Raw genomic sequence first — 24229 nt, forward strand, 5'->3', positions numbered from 1 at the left:
TATGTAGCAAATTACCGGCTTGTGGCTAAAAAGAAGAAATGTCTGATTTGGTCAGAAGAGGAATTGAAAGTTGTTACATACTGTTTACTTACATTCTAGTGGAGAAAACTGGTGTGTTAGAACATTACCAAACAGAAGAAGAATACATGGATTAAACTGAGAATTTTCCTTTAGCCTAGTCAAACAATCAAGCACATTGTTTCAAAATTACTTGTCTGAGAATTTCCTATCAGGTGACATTACCCAGCATTTTGCATGACAGAATATCTCCGCAGTGCAGAATCAATTTCTACATAGACTTGCAGGGTTTCAGAACTGTTTTATGAATCGGACTTCTCATCTACTTGGTTTTTTGAAAGATATAATTGATAAATCCCCTGTGAATAGCAGATATATCCTTCACATACAAATGGGATGTGCTATTACTCAAAGTATCACTGTGAAGGGGCTATAAGGTGAAGATCCTCTTTTAAAATGGATCTCAAGATTCAAAACATCATGTTCTTTGTACATGGATATTTATTTTCTCATTATCCTTTCAATTTTCCAAAGGAAGTTGAGTGTCCATACCAAATATTGCTAGTTGTGCAAGAATAATATTGGGCTTCATGTCTTTTCATGTCAAACAAAAAATGTTGAAACTTACTGCATATATGTCAGGCTAAATTATGCTGTGATTTTTGAAAATCTCAAGCAGCGTCAATGTGTTTCTGTCATTTCCAGGAGCAATTCTGCCATTAAGCAGAGTGAAAGCAGTAAGGTGGCGGAAAAGAAAGTTTTGCATCTTCTAAATTGAGCTTACGCTTCCAGTTGTGGTGATGATGCTACTCCACAGTGAATGCTGAAGAGTGCCAAGCCAGGAGGGGGTGCTGTCTTGTTATGCTGTCTCAAGCAGCAAAAATGTCTTCAGCTGGCATGGTAATCTCTAGACATGAGAGCTTTGTATTCAGCTTCAGTGGAGACAAATATAAAGCCCACCAATACAGGTGTCCTGGTGGACCTTCCCTGTCTCCCAGAGCAAGCCTAACCCACTTACTGGGCTCCTCAGTGCGTGTGTACCCAGAGGCAGAAACATTGCACCAATTGTGGATGTAGTCCCATTGGCACTGCCCCACCTCTCCCCACAGCTAACCACTCCAGTGAGGAGGCAGGATGATGAGTCTCTGGTTCTGGGTGTGGGTGGTGAAGGACTGCCAAAACACCTGTGTTGGTGGGCTTCATATTTGTCCTTCCTGGGAGATGAATATGAAACTCCCATGTCTAGTTAAGAACAGCTTTGACAAGTGTAAAACAAGAAATAAAACAGAAAGTAAAAGTTATTCAGCCCTTATATATGACACATTTGCATATATAATTCAGAGGCTGCAGTTATTTTGAATAATAATAACATCTCGTTGGCACATGAAAGATAAATCTACTGTTCACAAGGGATTTATCAATAATATCTTTCAAAAAGTAAACCAATACAGCCAGTGCAGTGGGCCATCTACGTTCATTATTGCTATTATGGATACGCAGTGAAAGTTCCTCTGCCTTGGGACTGAGAATTGGCAGCCATCATACATATGTGGCAGTGGTTTCCTTGGGTACATGAGCCTTTTTAGAGTTTGGCTTTGTTTCTTTGTTCATCCGTCCGTCCGTCCGTCCATCCATCTGTTCATTCGTCAAAGGCTTTCCTGAAATACACAGCATTTGTGTATTAGACAAGATTCTTCCATTTATGGGGCTTATCAGTTTTTTGTTGGAATTATTTCATGAGCATTGTCTTGCAAATCACACTAATTTGAGGATGCTGATTTTGAACTTGTAACTTTAGAGAAAACACAGTATCACATTGCAACTTTTTTCATAATTACCTGACAGTAAATTCTGTTGAACATTATAAGACTTCTGAGGAGACATGTGTAAGATTCCACTGGCAGGATCACCGCTATTATTCCTTATTACATAGATTTTTGTCAGAAACTTTGTACTTTTTTAAAAATTCCTAGTCTAGTACCATGTATCCTCTCTAACACTGTGATGTTCTTGCACTCTGAAACTTCACTGTGTGATCTTTACCCTATTATTGTTCCTTACATCTCATAAAAGAAATGAAGAAAATTTGAAAAAAATTAATTAGAACATATGTACCACTCATAATATCCCTTAATTATGAATATTTTAGTAGATAGAGCCATTCTGTATGAATCAAATTGTAACTTTTCAGTGTAATTTTCAACTCTTATTTTTCTAACTATGATTAACCTTAAGGACAAGCAAGATTTGACTTTAGCTAATTTAAGCACAGGAAAAGATAGCATATACTTCAGACAATGGGTTCCGAGGAAAGATACCTAGTTAGTCATACTGGATAGTGCAACTAATTATTCCTGCCAATTGTATACATCAGCAAAGATTAGATGAAATATATTGGTGACTGAACAAAATTTAAAGCAAGGTATGTTTAAGCATAAGATTCACATAGAAAGAAAAGAAATTTAAATATTACCTAATGGCAAGTATCTTGATTTTGGATGCATTATTTTAGATCTGGTGATTAGACACACACTCCAAATAGCCAGGATTTACAGTAAAATTAATAGCACATTAAAAGAATATGTTTATCTTAGAACCTGAGCCCACTGACAATAAAAACCTCTCTTGTATCTGGTTCTGCTTTAAAACACACACAAACACACATATGAACTCACATTAAGACATGTGCATGAGGTATATGTAGGATATGTATGTGTGGAGTAATGTGCCAGGGGAGCAGATGTTTCTGCCCTTCTGCCAGAGATATGCTTATTTTGAGGCTGATGCGGAATTGATTCCTGCTCCTATCACAGGAGCAGGAAAACTTGAACTTGCTTTCTCACCAACCCGATCACCCACCTGCCCACCTGATTGCCCCCACCCACCTAGTCACACTCTTGCTCTTCCCCTCACTCTGTCCCCATCCTGATCAACCCACAACCAACCCAATTGTGTCCCCTCCAGCCTGATGGCCCACTTCCACCTGGAAGGCAATGGTCCAACTTTGGAAGTCTGTCTGTCAGAGCATATATTTTTAAACGACTTGTGTGTGTATTTTGTGGGGAGGGCGGCAAGGATAGGTAAATAATACACTTCTTTTTCATTTCTAGTTTTATGTTGGTAAATAGTAGGGGAATGCGGCTTTCTTTTTCACATGCATGCCTGAAATTGCTAGGCATAAACTCTCCCAAAATGAAATGAGTTCACTTGAGAAACTGCTTACAAAACAAAGAATGTCAGAAAAGAAATTTATCTAGAGATAAAACTAAACTCTATATAATCCCAAATAAAAGTGATGAGATGAAGCTTCTCCGTAGTTTTCATAAGTTGCTTCAAATTAGAGCAGAGCTGGGTCTTATCACTGCCAGAATTTACTTGGTCTACCTTAGCTATTGGCTCAGATTGAATAGTCTGGAGGACCAATCATTGACCAAGTGCTGCTGGCTGGAGCAATTGCAGAATGAAAGATGGGTGAATCAGTGCCACAATAAGCGAAAGGTCTATTGTTTTACTATGGATAAGCTCCTGTGCCTTAGTGCTGATGTGTTGAGGAACTGGATCTTTGACTTTGATGTTTCTCAGCACAGAGCCACAATTTCTGGGTCCCAGTTTTTTTAACTGGTATCACTAACTTTAGATCAATCAGAAAGGGGCACATTATTTTGAGGCACTGTCTCTCCCACAACTTCTCGGAGCCTTCACTGAACTTCGATTTCAGCAGATGCCCTTTGCATATCCCGAAGGGAGATACAAAAGAATTCCAGTTACGGAATGCAAATGTGTATTCGGCTGCAACCAGATAGAAGACACAATCCACTGTTTATTGCTCTGCCCCCTCTATAAGGACCCCAAAGTGTGCAGTTAGGGAATGACTGGATAATAAGTAACTTATTATCCAGTCATTCCCTAACTGCACACCCAAGGAATTAGTATTAAGACTGCTTATTGACAATCAGCCGTTCGTTACATATGCTGTAGCACTATTTGCATTGGCAGCTAAGAAGCTGAGGTCTGGTTTTCTCAAGGACCATAATGCCATTTAATTTAATGGTCCTTAGTTTAGTTGGAGATGCTCAAATAACGGCACATTTGAAAACATGTAGTTCTAAAATGTATGCTTTTAAAACCTGGATTTTCTTTTTATATCAGACATTGCATATTGTAAAGGCCTGTGGTCATAACCAATAAAGTTTTGACTAACTGCTTCAAATTAATCTATATTTAAATGACACGTGCTACATATAGACACATAATATTTGCCACAAAGAATCAATAGCTTATACTGATTGCAGTTCCATGACAATTGCTTTCTGTTTGGGTGAGTAGTGATTAACTGATAGAAAAGGCAATCAGTTTTTTGCATTTTCTGTTGCTTGAAGTCTCTTTATGAATGGCAGGAAACACAAGAGGGGATTTTGTAGACCTTCTTGGCTGCTGACATTGGTGTCATCAACATTTGGATTAGCCTTTGCTATGTAAAGTCAGGCATCTTTTTTTCCTTCTTGCAATGCAGGCCCAATATTGTAAGGCAATGCCATGTTCGTAAAGCAGAAGTTTTTTTAAAGGATTGAGTTTCTCAGGGATTCTGTGAGTCACAGTCCAAGAATGTCAAAACCTGCAGGATTGAGAGCCTCTGCTCTATGAAAAGCAATTGGCCACTCTCTGTTATACTTCTTTAGTGTAACATTGCAATAAGCTTTGACTGAAGTACAGGCCTAGCTGGAAACTGGCTGAGAACCTGCCTTATCTAAGGTAGCTGCAGCTACTGAGATCATTAGCAACCAATTCCTCTTGTACTCAGATCATTAAAACATGATTTCTAACAACTGGGGGAAAAACTCGTTGGCTTCAGTCTCTCTTCAATAATATTTATAAAATAATATTAAATATTAATATTAAAAGAAGATTATTTGGAACAAATCCACAAGCTTTCTCTGTGTGATAAAAAGTTGGGATTATTCTCTTTCTTCGGTTTCACTATTTATGCTGTTTTGACATGATGAGACAGCTCAAGATGTGTAAATCTTGTGGGATTTCCTGTATGAGAGCAACAAGAAACTTTCTTCCCCCCCCCAAATTTGTGTAACACAGTTCAGCATCAAATTAATATGATTTCTATTTAAGACCAAACTGCATACATACCAAGCACGGGGGAGGGAATAGAATGAGGTGCTAAAAAGACAGATAATCCATCCAATGTTTCTAATCCTTAACTGTTCATGAAATAAAGCAACTCATAGGGGACTTCAGTGAAATGTGTGCTATCATGCTTTTATGCTGTTTACACAAAAATCATTCCTGCAAATGCAAAAACTCTCACCAAGACCAACAAAACACATGGAGCTCTGTGGTCTTTGTATTTAATCAAAAGTCAAGGGGGAGATCTCCTATTTGGGCCATGAAAAAACTAGGAGAAATTACAGTGGTGCCTCGCTTGATGATTACCTCGTTAGACGAGGAAATCACTTGACAATTAGTTTTTTGCAATCGCTATTGTGATCGCTAAACGATGATTCAATGGGGTTTTTCCATTTTGTGACGATCAGCTCCTTGCTTCGGGAACCGATTTTTCACTTAATGACAATCAAAAACAGCTGATCATCAGGTTTCAAAATGGCCATCCACTGTGCAAAATGGCTCCCCGCTGTGCTTTAGGATGGATGCCTTGCATTACAGGCACTGGAAAATGGCCGCCCTATGGAGGATCTTCGCTGGACGCTGAGGTATTTCGCCCATTGGAACGCATTGAACCAGTTTTCAATGCATTTCAATGGGCTTTTTCGTTTCGCTTGACGAGGATTTTGCCTAACAGCTATTTGAACGGAATGAATTATCCTCGTCAAGCGAGGCACCACTGTACTAGCTTTCAAAGTGTACCAGTCTTTATCAGGCTCGGCATCACAAGAGGATCATCCACCTCTACCTTTGCCTTAATTTGACTTTCTGAAGATGTTTTATATTTCTATAAAATTCAGGGTCTTTCTTAAATTTTGCATGCATGCTGCAATTTTTGGTACACACAGATTGGCAGCTGGAGAACTAAATTTGGTTATATTGAGAGTATAATGTATTGAACTGGCCCTGAAGGTTCTACAGATTTCAAGAAATTATGCTGTACTGTTCATAAGAAGGACTAACGTTCCCTTGATCAGGCCAGAAGGTCACATGCTTAAATTTAGTTGGTCAAACAGCTACTTTACTGCTTATACTTTAAAAATATTAATTTGTTCTACTGTGAGGCAATTACTGACCTGCACAAAGAAAGATTGTCTCCAGATAAATTGGCAAAGTTAGAAATAAGTTCAGCTCTAAGTGGAATTTAAAATCAGTGGACTATGCAGGTTGAAATTTGAACTTGTTAACCTTAAGACTGTCCACACTATCCATTTAAGTTTCACTTATTTAATTCTCACAGAAGATGAAGTAAAATACCAAATGTTTTCTTCTCACCTTGTAAGGTTAGACGAGTTCTGTGCATTTTTCTGAGTTTCAAGACTCGTGAAAAAAGTTAGTGGTTTTTGCATAAAATCCTTTTACTTTATGTGAAACTTCATGTTTGGCACAAAATACAAACTTTTTCAAAAAATAACCTGTATTGAAAGTAATGTTGATGATAAAAACTGCTGGATAGCTCAGTGGGTTAGGTATCTAGCTGTATAACCAAAGGTTGGGAGTTGGATTCCCCACTGTGCCTCCCTGACAAGGGTTGGACTCAATGATCCATAGGGCCCCTTCCAGTTCTAGGATGATCTTACAAGGCACTTTCTGTTCACTATTGTTCAAGAATGAAAAACATTGTGTGAGTTTGATTTTTTTTTTTTAAAAAAAAAACATGTTAACTTGAGAGACCACCACTCCATTAATGTGGATAAGAACATGTTAAAGTCTTTGATACACAGGCAGTGGTTATCTCTCCATCTCAATATAGAGAAGCAGGACAGGAAAGAAAGTAGAAGTACTATTGTACAGTATCTCTTAAAAGTGAAGTACATGAGAGTTATAGGTGGCTAATTAAAATATTAAAAGCAAATAATGAGATAGATGGATATGGATGTGGAATACAAATCATCATCTTAGAACTGCTGGAATGGATCCTATGGATCATCAAGTCCAGCCCCTATCAAGGAGACACAGTGGGGAATTGAACTCCCATCTTCCAGCTCCACAGGCAATTGCCTAAACCACTGAGCTATCCATCAGTTCTACTGATACAAGATACAGATATGTGATAAAATTGGGACTATGGTACCTTTGCCACATCAAGAGAAGCCAAGACTCCCTAGAAGAGACAATAATACAAGAAAATGTTGATAGAAGCAGGAAAAGATGAGATGGATTGACTTAATTAAAGAACCCAAAGCCTAAAGTTTGCATGACCTGAGCAGGGTGTTTAATGATGGGATTTTTTGGGAAGTCACTAATTCATAGGATTGCTATACATCAAAAGCAGGTTGATGGCATATAACAATTGAGTACTATCATCTCTCTTAAAAGTAAAGCAGATGATAGGTATGTATGGCTAGTTGAAATGTCATGGTTCTGCCTGAACTGGAAGTAACTACATTACATGCATTCCATGCACTTTTGGCTGGCAGCTGTGAGATCAAAATGCCGGACTAGATAGGACTTTGGTCTAATTCAGTGAGGTCCTCTTTGTGTTCTAATGAGTAGGGCCTCCCAACTTCCTGGTTGCTGTTAAAGAACAATGGCCTAAGACTACAACCTGTCATTTCACAGAATGTTGGCCACTATAAAATATAGATTCTTCACAAATAAAAATGCCAGATTTAAAAGACTGTCATGATGCAGCCATTTTATTTTATTTTATTTTATTTTATTTTATTTTATTTATATCCCGCCTATCTGGTCGTATCAGGACCACTCTAGGCACATCATTTCCTCACTGAGGCTTCCCATGACTGGCCTCATTCATTTAAGCACACTAACAAGAAATTGATAAATTTGTCAACCACTTTTTCAGTCAAAAGTCAGTGATGCCTCAGATTTAGATATTTTTTCCACACACAACTCATATAATAGGTTTACAAAATGAAGCTTGAAAATACCTCAAGGCTACCTTGATAGTATTTATCCAGACTATGGAGTGGATAACTGAAATAAATGCACTTATTTGCAGTTAAATGCCAGTGTATTCACTGTCAGCCATTATCTGGAGATGAAGCGGAGTTTGGGGATCAAGGCAATACCATCTTTATGCCTTATAATAAAGCTGCCCTTGCTATCAGTAAGGACATCACTTGCTAAAGAACAAAGGGAAAAGAGATGTTTGTGGAGTATTTTGAAAACTACAGTATGCAGTATTTAATAGAGCAATTTAGTGAAACAATGTAATCATACATTAGCTCTCTAAGACCTGAAATGTAATGTTTACAGGCATGTGAGGAATTCTCTCCAAATTCCTCATTCACGTTGATCTAAGCTGTCTTAACAAAATAAGACATTGAAATGAGAAGTCTTCAAATCTTGCAAAATTCCTTGCCTTCAGCATAAGAACCAAACCCAAGTGCTTCTTAATTTACATATTTCTGCAATGTGCAAGAAATGTCTGTAGACAAAACCAACCTTGTTTCACTTTGTGAAGCTAAGGATGAAAACACAAAAAGCCTGAAGGATTGGCCGTTTGATCAACAAGACACGAACATCCCTCTGATGCTTTCAGGTTTGTAGAGGCCACACAGCAAGGCAGTACACTACTGCTGTTGTTTTATCCAATTTGAATTATTTGTCCAAAAATTGTTCTCGGAAATGTGAAAAATTGTGTTGAGACTGGCAGAAGATACCTCTAACTTTCACAGGTGAGGAGGAAAAAAATGGCAGTTTTTTTTCTTCACAGACAAGAACAAGCTGAGTAAAGGTTGACCTGATATTTCCTTTAATTGTTGCTAGATATTCCTCTGTCATTACAGAAATAAAGACACCCATGGCCTGTCATCTGAGCGGAGGTAGTGCCTCACCCTGGTACTTTTCAGTGAGGTGACACCCTACTAAGGCCCTAAATTTCACTGCAGGGCCAAAACATTGACACCCCAGACTTTCCTCTTCCATGCCGATGAATGCTTACTGTTCACAATGTGCCATGGTTAGATTTCTTTGTCTCTTCTGGTGGAGGTAGAGAAAGGGTTGGGCTCATTTTCAATTACTTGGGGATGGGTTGGGAAATGATCAATATACTTGTGCTTTAATTTGATTGATTATGCAGTAAGTTTAAAGCCAGTTATAAAATAAACTCATTGCATGCCTGTGCTTGAGGAAACAGTGGATAATTGAATCTTCCGTAACCTGCTTTCAAAGCCGGCCTTTGGTTTTCTGGTCTATTAAGAACATTTATTGTTCCTAAATGTTAGAATGAATAAATAATGAGTTGTAAAACAACACAGAAGATGCTGTAATAACGTTATAGCTATCAGTGGCAGGATCTCATAGGAAATAGTAATTCATTTTTCACCTGTAACTCAAGACTGATGGTAATGTCATGGAGAATCTTTGGAATAATTACCAACATTGATTAGATGGTGGGGGAATCTTTTCAGGTTCTAGGTGTGGGCAAGGGCACAAATTTCAGGATGATCCAAAGGCTTGTTTTTGGATACAATCAGGATAAAATTAATTTATTTATTTACTAATTGATTTATTTTTATACCTCAAATTATAGAGGGCTTGACTCAGGGTGAACACCTTTTTAAATGAACTGGGCTGTACTCTTCACATGTGTAAGTAGTTCAGGAGACAGTAAAGTACAGCTACTAAAGACTGTTTGTGTGGCCCCCAATTCTCCTTACCACACAAACTTTTTTTCTGGGGAAAAATGAATTGTCACTCCTAGAACTCTCCAGGACATGTAGCACATCTTTCAAATAGGCTACAGGATCCATTTGATGTCACAGATAGCCATTTTTCAAAACTGGGTGTGGACTACTGCCAGTTCCAGTTTCAGAGTGTTGGCACATTCAATGGTAAACATATTATAGAGCCCTAAAATCCGTTTCCAGCCCCTACTGAAGTTACCCACTCTGATACAGAATAGACTTTCATTTATTTAAAATGGCAGTGAAGCTATGTTACCAATCAGTTGCCTCCAGTTATTTACTTTAAAACTTTAAAATACTACTGTCTCTTACAATCATCACTGTTATATACTTCAATACTTGAAACTTGTCCCATGTAAACATAATGTTCTTCTTCAGCAAAACAAAGCAAAATTCTACAAGACAATTCTAGAAATGAGAACAGCCCAAACAAAAAATTGAAACTTTGAAACTGGGCTTTGGATCCGCACCAAATTTGGTATAGCTGTAGGAAACAAAGGGTTTTCAAGATATGATTTAAAAACAGCACAAAACAAAAATTAAACTATTTATCCTCACATTTAGAAATTGGTGGCTCTGAATGGCTCCAAATTTAAAACAGATCACATAAATCAAGAAGATAAATCTTGCTCATCTTGAAACAGAATTGTTGGCCCCACTCTCACTTTTTTTATTTGGCAAAAATCCAGTCTGCAGGGGCTGAAATAGTGTTCCCTTAAAAATACCTTTTACCCCTTTAAAACAGCCATTTTGTTATAAGATTGAGCACATGTGGTATAAACTTCGCAGCAAGAGCTTCACAAAATAAAACATTGTATATATTCATAAGTGGGAAAGGAAGATATTTGGGGAGAATAAACTTGGGTTGCTTTAAAGAAAGTAACAGTGTGACAGTTCTTTGAAAAGGGAGATATGTTGCTATTTTTCTTCATTAAATATTTTCTCAGGATTTCTAAGATCAATCTCCTCAGATGATTTTTGAAAGGGGGAATTGACTCTACATTGGGGGAAATCTGAACTTCTAACCCTGTCAATCAGAACACATTTAGCTATGAGCTAACTTTTTAATTTTTCTGGCCGAGTAGGCTTACTAGAATTATGCTTGTAAGCCAGGCATTCTGCATCTGAGTTAATGACCTCCCAAATGTCCTGTTATTAACAGCTCTGCAAAGGCCTTGCAACAAACAGCACCTCATGTTACATCTTTCTTTCTTCTTATTGCCTCCTCCCCATATATATTGTCTTTTCCTGCAAGTTCTGCTCAGGTTTGTCGATCCCTTTGTTGAATCAATCCATCTCATGTTAGCTCTTCCACAGGGTGTGGAAATTGGAAAATAAGCTTTCTAGTCTGCCTTCTGTGGATTGAGCATGGCAACATCAGTTTACCTGAGAAGTTATAGGGTATGTATGCTTTTCTGTTGTCCGTGTTGCACTCACTCACACTTTTCTTCACCATGTCATTAAAAAGCAAAAAAAGCAAAAAGCGTGCTGCTTATATACCACCCCATAGGGCTTCAAGCACTCTCTGGGCCATTTACAAGTTAATTATGCAGGCTACACATTACCACCACCCCCCGCAAGATGGGTACTCATTTTACTGACCTCGGAAGGATAGAAGGCTGATTCAACCTTGAGCCGGCTACCTGGGATTGAACCCCGGGTCGTGAGCACAGTTTTGGCTGCAATACAGCGATTTAACCACTGCGCCAGTCCTTCAAAATATTTTGGCACAGAGTTACAGCCACATCTCAACTGTTCTTGGTTCTGTCCTTCCCTTGCAGCCATATTAGTGATCATGTGATCATATTCTGGGATCCTCTAGCACTGGATAATTCTACATAAGGGAAGTTCCTGTTGGAATATGTGTATGATGTATGTATACTTAAACTTCAATTTTAAAAAGCCAGGAAATTAAATATTTCCAAAGGAAACAAAAACGTCAGAAAATGGCCCGATATTGCTGCGCAATATTGTGTCCATGTTGCCAGCAGGATAAAGGATGTCACACTTTACATAGCAGCCTGAATGTTGATGGCACCCATGACTGCAGTGAAGATGGTTTACAGCACTGGTTTCCAACCTTGAGTAAACCCTGGGCCACAATTCCTAGAAGCCTTTGCCACTAGCTGTGCTTTGGTTTAGGCAGTTGAACTCCAAGAATACCTGGGCTATCCAAGGTTGGGAACCACTCCTCTACAGCAGTGTTTCTCAACCTTGGGCCTCCAGATGTTCTTGGACTTCAACTCCCAGAAATCCTGGCCAGCAGAGGTGGTGGCGAAAGCTTCTGGGAGTTGTAGTCCAAGAACATCTGGAGGCCCAAGGTTGGGGAACACTGCTCTACAGGATACCTTCTTGTGACCTAGTATTCACAAAGAGACACCAAACAGGGGGAAAATACCAGAACTTGACTCCTTTTTTCTGTCCGTTCACCACTTCTTACCCAAACACAAAGCAATTGTTAGGTCTATTTTTCAACAAGTTCTCTAGGTATTGAGAAATATTATTAGAATGTATTAATTTTTTTCTTGTTATATGCTGTGTTTGTTAAGTAACCTGGTTATGTTTCACTTATCAGGTGTGAAGAATAATCTCCTAAGTGAAAAACACACTGAGAATTAAAGGTTAATATTGCCCAAGTTTTCATTTTTCTTTGCTTTGGCTGCAGTAGACAGTGAGCTATAATTTCCAATGTTGCTGCAAAATATGGGGCAAATGAATCTTTAAGATATGTCTGAAAGATACTTACTCCAATATCCTCCTGGATTTTTTAAAGCTTAGTGGCACAACCTCACTGAATGGGAAGAAAACAATGCCAGGCGTCCGATATGCTTTGTACATTCAAATGGAGACATTTGACCTTAAAGAGATGCAGTATTGTTGGGTTGTTATTAGAACAATCAAACAACGTTCAGAGTCCTCTCTTTATTTATGTTAACCTCTGATCAAGCCACTTACCTCAATATTTTTATTATGACTTCACAATATGGTGATACATTATTGCAGAGCTATGTAATACTCATGGCCAAATCTTTGGAGAAAGAAAGTGTGGGGAAAAAACCCCATTGATCTCAGAGAGACTTATTTCCAAATAGGGATTGGGGAAATGTCCTTGGCTCTGCACTTCAAAGTGATCTGACCTAGTTTTCACTTTCTGGGTCAACATAGAGAGTGGAATACAGCTATTCTTCTGACTTCACAGTTCTCAGGAAGTTGAAAAAATTCGTATTTCTATTGGAGACGTTGCTTACAAAAATGTATGTACTGTGGAAAAACACATGCAAAATGTAATAGCAATAATTTCATAGGAAAAAATAATAATTCATTTTTAGCTGCATTGTTTCAAATGCCCAGATATACATGTGAATTGAATACGCTGGATTTGTGACTGAGTGTATGTGAAATAGACAGAAACCATGGCTAGTATCCCCATGCTTAAACATGCAATGGAAGGGATATCATGTAAGAGTACCCACCCCTACCCATGCAGGCACTCCTTTGTATGTCCATACTTATGTTCACCCTTGCATTGTGTGGGAACAGGCATACAATGAGGGGCCTGGCAGAGAAAAATGAAAGCTGGTCTGAGTTGCTTTCCACTTTGCATTTAGGCAGCAGGGTAAAAGCCCAACGGTAGTCATGTCTTCTCTGAGCAGACATGATAGGGATGTATTATGAACACATCAGCACTGGTAGTGTCAGGATTAGATTCTGCGACCCAACTGATCCTGTCTTTAGGCTGTCACTTGGTAGAAGCAACCAAAATCCAAGTAGCAACCTAAGTGTTTTTCTTCTCTTGCTGGTTTCCTCTTTCATGGTTGGTCATACAATCAAACACACACCCTATTTTACAGCCAGCATGAGATTAGATGCAGAAAACATGCCTCCAGAAGGGGTAGCGCGCGCGAATGGCGCCGTTTCGCGCCATTGAGCCCCGCGTGTAGTTTGCTCCCTGGCCCCTGTGACGATGCAGGGCAGCCTGGATCTCGCGTGGTTAGAGCGAGATCATAGGTGATTTAAGGGAGTGTTGCTTGAAGCCGGTGCCTCTTTCGTTTTCGGCAGCCGGAGGAAGAGGACGCATCATCGGAGCTGGTTTGGGGGAGTGGTAGCCTTGAGCTCCCTCCCAGTTTGTGTTGGGGTTGTGCGAGTGTGTGAGTGCGTGTATGGGTGTGTGATTGAGCGGCGTGGGAGAGCGGGAGGCGACGGCGAGAGCGGACGGGTGGTTGGCACCCCCTCTCCCCCTTTTTTCTCTGCTGGAGTGGAGCAGCGGATTCGGGGGCGATAGAGGCGGCGCTGGTGCTTCCAGGCTGGGCTAGGCCAACCAGCGAGGGGCACAGCGAGCTGGGACGGTCGCGCGTCGCCAGCGCTTAGCCCGTCAGCTGTTGAGCGGGGTTGTTCCCGCGTTTCAGCTGCCGCTCCGCGGTTCCCCCGGGAGAGCCTAGTTGGGGGGGGACATAGGGCTTACGGGAGTTCAGGAGGCTGCGGTTCGTGGCCTGCCCCCCCACCCCCTCTTTTGGATTATTTCTCTGCTGGAAGGGGGGTGGCAGGAAGGCACGGTTTGATTACAGCTTATTAAAAAAAAAAAAAAGAAGGGCCGAGGGGACTTGTATATTCCTCCCCCCCTCGCGCAAGCGCGGGGGGAGCAACGAGGGCATTGTGTGGCCCAGCAGCTGAGTTTTTGGTTTTGGTGGGTCAGCACTTAAAGGAAAAAATTGAAGATATATACATAAATAAATAAATTAAAAAAAAAAATACCTTGCGGCCATTTTGTTTGCTCCTGGTGGGGCCGCATGGTCAAGGCGGCCATTTTGAGTTTAGGTTTCGTTTTCAGGCATTTCGGTGTACACCAGTCAATTTTGCTGGGATTGGTATTAATGATCTAGGAGGAGTACTGATAATATTAGATACTAAATAATATAACTAAGGGAATAAATAAAGAAGAAGGGTATTCATAGGATCATAGTAATAATAATAATAATAATAAATAAATAAATAAATAAAAAATTAAAAAAAATAAATAAATAATTAAATAAATAAAATAAATAAATAAATAAATAAAAATAAAATAAATAATAATATTAGGCGAAGGAAGAAGGTGTATTGGATATAGATATTACAATTTGGCTTAACAATAATAAGTGGAAGTATAAGAAATAAATTGCCGAATAAAGTGGGGGTAGCCTGTTAAGGGCTGGTTTGGAGACTTGAGGAATCTATCAGCAGTGCCTGGCCAGTATTGGCTGGGGAGAGCAGTAATAATGCCACCAAAAAAAGGGGCAGGTAAGAAGAAAGGAAAGAGCAGTGTTAAGAAGCGGGTTGTCCCTCAGTTGTCCCCGCCTCAGTCGTCGTCCGACGATGAATCTTGGATGATGCTGAAGGAATTGCAAGCAAAAATGGCAAGTCTGGAGGCGAAAAAGGCTGCACAGCAGGTTGATGTGGGCAGTGAGGTTACACCACGTCGTTCTGGTAGGGATACAAAGGGACGCCGTAGGGCTGAAATAAGAGCCATGACTTTGGATTTAACAAGGCGATTTGATGCACTTGATTCCGAGCAGGGGCATGATCCGGAGGAGATGGAGGTGGAGCAGGATCTGGAAGCAACGCCGGTAGGGGCTGGCAGGCGGAAACGAAGGATGACTGAGACATCGGGCGGTCGGGACCCAGGAGAAGGAACGTCTTACGGGCAAGACCCTTATGAGGAGCTTCCCTATAGTGGAAGAGGGGCGGTTGAGGCTTCTGGAGACTCAAGGAAGGTTTTGGGTGAGTACGACACCTTGCACAACACATTGCCTCAGGCTCCTCAGTGGCCATGGCCTGGAGGTTTTCAACAGTCAGGCGTTTCAGCACCCGCTTATGCAGCACCGAGTATGACATGGCCTGGCAGTTTTTGGCCCCCTATGGGGCCACAGTGGTTTGGATGGGGTATGCCTTCACAGGCCACAATGAATAGGGCAACTGCTGATGAGGGTAAGAGTATGGCTTTACAGCAACACCCATCAGTGCCTAATACGGGATATAATACGGTCCCAATAGCCTCTATTCCGTACACAGACTACAGTACGCCTTTAGGAGACCATCTGACGCCAGCTGTTAAAGAGAAAATTTGGAGAGGCGATTTCATTGATTTTTATGAATTGCTTAACCGGGAATTTGAGGTCAAGGAGATAGATAAGGACGATGAGAAGCTGAAGGAGAAACATAGGTGGAAAAGGCCTGACAGGAATTGGACCAACTGGGTTACAGGTTTTACCATATACGCAGGTGTGCTGGTTAAAATGCAGCCTTGGAAGGCCTCGGCCCTGTTTCAATATTTTGATATTATGCGCAGAGCGAAGGCGGAGTTCGAGGGCCAGGCTTGGTTACGTTACGATGAGGCTTTCAGAATGCGGAGTGCGATTCGGCCTGAGTTACGTTGGGATGAAACACACCCAGGACTCTGGTTGCAGCACATGTCACCGGCAAAAACGTGTCTGGGAGATAGATTTGATTGTGGGCACCTGAATATAAAGTATTCAGGTAGCGCTGGTGCCCGCCCGGCGGCGGGGCAGGCGGTTCAACCCCGCCTGCCTTGCTTTGAATTTAACAACAAAGGATCCTGTAATAAACCCCAGTGCAGATTTCGCCATGAATGTATCGGCTGTGGGGGAAAGCACCCAAGAAGCAACTGTTTTAGAGCAAGCGGGCAACGTCAGAGCAAGACAGGGGGTGCAAATAGGAAACCCGATGCTGGGGGTGGAGCTCCGGGTAAGGGGTCCCACGCCAATCAGAATTGAAGTATTGAAGGCGGGTTTGGCGGCGTATCCTATTCAGGAGGACGCAAGGTACTTGTACTTAGGTTTCAAGTTTGGGTTTAGGATTCCTGCAGCAGGAGTTAGGAAGGCATTTATGGCAAGGAACCTGCGGTCTTTGCAGGGTATGGAGGCGGTCGTAAAGGAAAAAATCGGTAAGGAGGTGAAAGAAGGTAGGGTGCTGGGTCCTTTCAAGGAGCCACCCTTAGTTAATTTGAGGGTGTCGCCATTGGGGATCGTGCCCAAAAAGGCCCCGGGAGAATTCAGATTGATCCACCATTTATCTTTTCCGGAGGGGGAGTCAGTAAATGACGCTATCCCTGATGAGCTTTGCTCAGTCCGTTACACGTCATTTGACGACGCGATAAAAATGATTAGAGGCTGTGGATTGGGTGCCGAGCTGGCTAAGGCTGACGTAAAATCAGCGTTTCGGATTCTTCCGGTTCATCCGGAGGATTTCAGTTTGTTGGGATTTCACTTCCAAGGGCACTATTATGTGGATAGAGCCCTGCCAATGGGGTGTTCAGTTTCATGTTCAACATTTGAGAAGTTTAGCACGTTTATTGAATGGTGGATTAGGCAGAGGGTGGGCTGTAATGACACAGCTCATTATCTGGATGATTTTCTTTTTTGTGGCAAGGCGAATTCGGGGCGGTGTCAAAGGTTGTTGGACGCGTTCAGGGAGTTGTCGGGTGAGTTAGGTTTACCGCTAGCAGAAGAAAAAACAGAGGGGCCAGCTACAAAATTGACGTTTTTGGGGATTGAGGTGGACACAGTTCAGCAGACTTGCAGGTTGCCTCAGGACAAATTGGCAAAAGTTAGGGGGGTGGTTTGTAGGTTACAAAGAAAAAAGAAGGTAACCTTGAAAGAGCTTCAGGAAGCAGTGGGTCATCTGAATTTTGCTTGTAAGGTGGTAGCCCCAGGGAGAGCATTCGTAAGGCGACTTTGCAGTGCCATGTCAGGTTTGAGGAGGCCATTTCACAAGGCTAGGGTTACAAAAGGGATGCGCGAGGATCTCAGGGTCTGGGAGCAGTTTTTTGACCGCTTTAATGGTGTATCATTTTGGAGGTCTGAAATCAGACTAAAGGCGGAAGTCCAGGTAAACTCAGATGCTGCCGGTGCCCAAGGGTTCGGTATTTATTACCGAGGTAGGTGGTGTACAGGAACATGGCCCGAAGATTGGCATAGGTTAGGTATCACCAGGGATTTAACTTTTTTAGAATTTTTTCCAATTGTGGGAGCCCTTTGGCTCTGGGCGGAAGAATGGGCGAATACGGTGGTGCATTTCTGGTGTGATAATCAGGCGGTGGTGTATATTGTCAACAATCTGACTTCACGATCAGAAAGGGTGATGAATTTGGTTAGGGCATTCACTTTAAGGGCATTGCGCTTCAACATCGTGGTACATGCCCGCCATGTTCCGGGCGTCGATAACAGCATAGCCGATGCTCTTTCGCGCCAACAGATCCGACGTTTCCGGGAATTGGCACCGGAAGCCAAGGATCTGCCAGAGGCTCTTCCGTTAGAGGTATGGCGGATTGGCGAGCTGAAGCGACAAGAGCGATAGGTATGGCATTGGCCCCAAGAACAATTAAAAAATATAGAGCAGCAGGGGTCGAATTTTCAGAATACAGGAAGGCGAGGCAATTAAAACAGTTATGGCCTGCTCCTGTGGAACACATTCAACAGTTCATAGTGGACTTACATTGGAGGGGTTTGACGCCAGGCACCATAAGAGGTAAGCTGGCAGCCTTGAGCTTTTATGCGAAGGCAAATGGTATTCGGGATGCATCAGGTGATTTTAGAATCAGGAAGATGCTCGAAGGATGGGCAAGGGAAGGGGGAAGGAGGCAGGATGACAGGACTCCCATATCTCCAGCAATTCTTAGTCGTCTAGGTGATTGTTGGGGATCGATCTGTAGGGACAAGTATGAGGAATCGCTTTTTCGGGGCGCTGCTTTGTTGGCCTTCTTTGGAGCCATGCGAATCAGCGAGCTGGTGGCATCAGGCAAGAGGGATGTTTCGCGAAGAGCCTTGCAGCTGGAGGACGTATCTGTATGGAATAGCCAGGTGAGGGTTAGGTTGAGAAGTTCCAAAACTGATCAGTATGGGAACGGGTGTATGGTTATTTTGGGCCAATGTAGCTTAGTCAACATATGCCCGGTGAGAGCAATAAGGGAATTTGGGATTTTGCGGGGGACAAGTAGAGGTTATTTCTTTCAGCACAAAGACGGTACACCACTCACTAAGTACCAATTTTGGTCTTTGACTGACATGGCGTTGAAAAGTATAGGGGTCAGAAATATGAGGTTTGGCACGCATTCATTTAGAATAGGAGCTGCGTCAACGGCAGCCGCATTGGGTTACGAGGCTGAAAAGATTAAGAGATTAGGTCGGTGGTCCTCTAAATGCGATCATAAATATATCAGGCAACTACCTAACGTGTAGGCAGATGTTGTTTTTGTTTTTCAGATGGAGAGATGCTGGAGGTTCGGAGGACCGTCTTGATCGTCGGCCATAGTTATGTATTTTGGGCAGCGCGTTATGCTGCATCTTCCCGATGGGGAAGAGATTTAGGGCTTGGCGCCCGTGCATCCATTTTTTGGAAGGGCATGCGTGGCATGCAATGGGTGCAATTTGGAAGAATGGCCGCTTTTGGTAATACACCTCCAGACATTTTGGTGGTGCATTTGGGTGGCAATGATTTGCCCCGATTGCCTGGAAAGGCTTTGATATTGGATGTTTTAAGGGACCTGCGCAGACTACACGCTTTGTACCCTGCCATGCGGATAGTTTGGTCATCAATCATACCGCGTTTAACTTGGCTTGGGGCGCGTGATATGGCTAAGGTTAATAAGGCTAGTCGCCGGGTCAATAAGGAAATTTGTAGAGGCGTCAAGAAAGGCGGCCTTGGATCTGTGATTCACCACCACAGAATACAAACATCCAATTTAGACTATTTTCGTAAGGATGGCGTACACCTGTCTGACGCGGGTTTGGACGTCTTTTTGGAGGATATTAGAGGGGGCCTGCTCGGGGAACTCGATGTTCCTGGTGGGTACATGGGACATAGCTGATGCTAGTCCTCATGCTTTGGCGGGTAGTGCGGGAATAACTGATTGTCACGGTGTCTCCCTTTGGTAATTTGCATAAAATAAACAGCGCTCCAGTCCTGACGGCACTGACGATCGTGCGGTCGCGGCGCCGAAGGTGACTGAGACGCTTGACCACTTACGGGCCAAAAGGTCATCAAATGCGATGGCTGGAGGTCCGGGGTGTTTTGGAAGGCCTTATAGGTTCCTACTGACGTTAGACAGCTGGAACCTGGGGTCTGGGACTCGCCCATTGACTAATAAGGAATGCTTTGGCGTTATTTCCCCGCACTACCGCAGGCCCCCTCACATTTGGTATTGGTAACTTGGTTGATCTATGTTGGTTTAATAAAGTGTGGCCCATATTTGAATCCAATATTGGTTGTCTTGTGTCGTCATTTGGGGGCTTCGGGAGCAAGGGGTAGCGCGCGCGAATGGCGCCGTTTCGCGCCATTGAGCCCCGCGCGTAGTTTGCTCCCTGGCCCCTGTGACGATGCAGGGCAGCCTGGATCTCGCGTGGTTAGAGCGAGATCATAGGTGATTTAAGGGAGTGTTGCTTGAAGCCGGTGCCTCTTTCGTTTTCGGCACCCACCCACCCGCCCGATTTCTAGTGTGCTTTTTGGGTCGCCTGTTTTGGGGCCGGATAGGAATTTTTGACCTTCATCCTGATTGGCTGTTGGATGGGGGGATTTTTCGCCTATCCCACACTGGAATAGGGTTTTTGAAGGGTGGCCTTTGGAGGTGGTCTCTTGTAGTCGGTCACACTGGCGGGTAGTGCGGGAATAACTGATTGTCACGGTGTCTCCCTTTGGTAATTTGCATAAAATAAACAGCGCTCCAGTCCTGACGGCACTGACGATCGTGCGGTCGCGGCGCCGAAGGTGACTGAGACGCTTGACCACTTACGGGCCAAAAGGTCATCAAATGCGATGGCTGGAGGTCCGGGGTGTTTTGGAAGGCCTTATAGGTTCCTACTGACGTTAGACAGCTGGAACCTGGGGTCTGGGACTCGCCCATTGACTAATAAGGAATGCTTTGGCGTTATTTCCCCGCACTACCGCAGGCCCCCTCACATTTGGTATTGGTAACTTGGTTGATCTATGTTGGTTTAATAAAGTGTGGCCCATATTTGAATCCAATATTGGTTGTCTTGTGTCGTCATTTGGGGGCTTCGGGAGCAAGGAGAGGGGAATGATTAGGTAAGCCACACTTGTATGACCAAGTAAACTGACAGGATTCTTTCCAGTAACTGAAGGAGTATCCATGGGTAGTAGAGTAAATCTAATCATTACAGTAACAAAAGAGCAAATAACTAGCTTGATTCGATAACAGATCTCATTATTATGATTAACTAGGAGTAAACAATACGTTCAGTCAACAGTATTTATCAAGTGTTGTCAAACTTGTTCATTGTCCATCCAAGAGATCAAAATGATAGCATATCAGATCAAAGTGCTACTTTTGTTTTGACTGAATAGTTGTGTGTGTGTCTCTCTGTGTGTGTACACTTTATAGGGGCATCTGTAACTTCAAAATGTGAAAGGATTGGCCCTCAAAGGAGGTTTCATTTTCCTTCCTTTCCTCACACAATTTCTATATAAACCTGCAGTGTTTTGTAATCTTTCCAATGGTCTTTTTCTTGTACCTTTTGTTCTATTTATTTCTACGCTGAGTTCCCACATGTGCTATCCATTACCAGCAATGCCATATCCTTCAGAGTTAAGTTTGCACTGTATTCTGTTCCACACTGTCTCCTTTCCATCAGGATGAACTGTAAGTGCTCTGGCACTGTTACACAGTTAGTAATCATATTTTACAGCCATCACGAATCCCTTAAGAGCTCCTAAAATTTTATATCCTGAGCTCACACAGCATACCATTCGTCATTTCACCAAATTTTTAGTTTGATATTCTGTCTCTCTGGCAGGCAGTAAAAAGATGTGCCCTGATCTTGAACTGATGCGAAGGGTGATGCTCTACAATGCCTGTAGAATTGGATGGCTGTCTAATTTTAAAGATTAGTATCTGAGGGGGCTTTGCCTGTAACTGGTTTTCCTTAATTATCATCTATATATATCCCAGCTATGCTTTTATTTTGTCAGCTATCTGGGAATCAATGTGAAAGAATAAACAACATATAGTTCTTTTAATTTCAACGGTCCTTTTTGTAGCCATGCAGACAAAAGATGGATCTTATTCGCAGTTGATTAATCTTATTACTATAGCTATATTTCCTCAGCATTTCAATGGATACCCTTCATTTTCAATCTTGTTTTATCGCAGGAAGGGACTGATTTTTCTTTTTTTACACCTAAGTGTATTTTTATTGTGTTCTCTATAGATTTGTCTTTGCACTGACACTATATTAGAATTGTTCACCTTCACTTCTGCGGATTGGCTTATACTCTGAAAATATAAATTATATATCTATAAGAAAAATATGTATTTGTAGCATAACAGATTGTTTTGTTGAATGTTGCGGTAAAATAGAATGAGTGGCTTACTTCTGGGATACATTCCATATGGAATATGGCAGTGTACATAATTGAAAGTTTCTGTTACTAGGTATAGCTTTCTTGCTTCATTTTCTAAGACACATGGTACAGGAGGAATGAAAATAAATGTTTGTGTCCTCGCCTACTTTTCCACAGACTGCTGTTTTCTATTGAGCAAGAGCAGGCAGCATCATGTCAGAGAGGTAAAGTAACAACGACGGTAAACTAAGTTGTGGAAAGCCTAGTCTTAGTTTTCTTCTCCAAGGCAATGATCAATTGCTCCCACAGGTCTGTCTCAAAATGGTGACATTCTGGTAAGTAATTCTGGAGGGCTCTATCAACCCAATGGTAGCTAGCTGTTATTTGAAAAATGTCAAATCTGTGAGCCATCCTTTATAGGTCTGTCAGGTTGTCAACTGCATAAGCTGAGCAATATATGAGTAGTGTTGGTTGTTAGTTTGTCATGCCTCCTAGTTGCAATACTAATGCATATACTTATTGATAATCACATGGAAATACCTGTTAAGATGCAAAATTATGATATGCACCATTCTATCACATGTAAGCCTGCAACTGTGTATTTCTTTTTCTACAGAATATTGAACATCAACCTGAACTCCTAGGGCTTATATGAGGCCATACATCACTGTATCTTAAGCACAAGATATTGTCCTAGGAACTGACTAATGCAGTACTCACATTAAATTAAAGTGAAAATTTTCTGATTTATGAATATGAGGTATTATGCTTCTGTACGCATGATTCAAAATGCCAGGAAATGGCCCAATATTGCAGCATAGGAAAAAGGACTCCAAGGCTTACATAGCAAAGGGCAACCTGAATTTTGATAACACGTATAGCAGCAGTCAAGATGGTCTACAGCAGTGGTTCTTAACCTTTGTTACTCGGATGTTTTTGAACTGCAACTCCCAGAAACCCCAGCCAGCACAGTTGGTGGTGAAGGCTTCTGGGAGTTGCAGTCCAAAACTCCTGAGTAACCCAAGGTTAAGAACCAGTGGTCTACAGAACACCTTCTTGTGCTCACTACCAAGTGACACCAAGCAAGGGAAAATCTCAGAAACTGACTCAGTTCTCATCCAAACACAAAGCTATTTTAAGGGCTGGTGGGTTGCAAGTCTTTTCTTTTCTCTTTTTCTTTTTTCTTTTTGACTCTTTAAAGAAAATTTCCTTTTTTTAGTCTGTTTCCATGACCTTTCATTGTTTTACGACCTTCCTCCCCATGAAGCTGTTACATCATATCTATTTTGGAATGCTTTTGCTGGTAAATCTGTACTATACATGCTCAGTTTATAACAAAGTGGTTATTTCCCCCTTTTTAAAGGCCTCCATATCTTCTCCTTCTATTTGCCAGGAGGTGATGGGACCAGTGGCAATGATCTTTGTTTTGTTTTGTTTTGTTTTGAGCTTCAGACCAATTTTTGTGCTCTCCTCTTTCACCCTCATTAAGAGGTTCTTTAATTCCTCCTCACTTTCTGCCATCAGAGTGTTATAATTTGCACATCTGAGGTTGATATTTCTTCCAGTATTTCTTTTTCCTCTCATTACATTTAATTTTAATTCCGTTTTGGGATTCCTCCAGTCCAGCCTTTCGCATGAGGTATTCTGCATATAAGTTAAATAAGCAGGGGGACAATATACAGCCTTGTTGTACTCCTTTCCCAATTTTGAACCAAAAGTTGTTCCATGACCAGTTCTAACTGTTGCTTCCTGTCCCACATATAGATTTCTCAGGAGATAGATAAAGTGATAAGGCACTCCCATTTCTTTAAGAACTTGCCATAGTTTGTTGTGGTCCATAGTCAATGAAGCAGAAATAGATGTTTTTCTGGAACTCACTGGCTTTCTCCATAATCTAGTGCATGTTTGCAATTTAGTCTCCAGTTCCTCTGCCCCTTTGAAATCCAGCTTCTACTTCTGGGGGTTCTCTGTCCACATACTGCTGAAGCCTACCTTGTGGGATTTTGAGCATAACCTTGCTAGCGTGCTAAATG

Source organism: Pogona vitticeps, chromosome 2, assembly GCF_051106095.1.
Source record: "Pogona vitticeps strain Pit_001003342236 chromosome 2, PviZW2.1, whole genome shotgun sequence".
Lineage (NCBI taxonomy): Eukaryota > Metazoa > Chordata > Lepidosauria > Squamata > Agamidae > Pogona > Pogona vitticeps.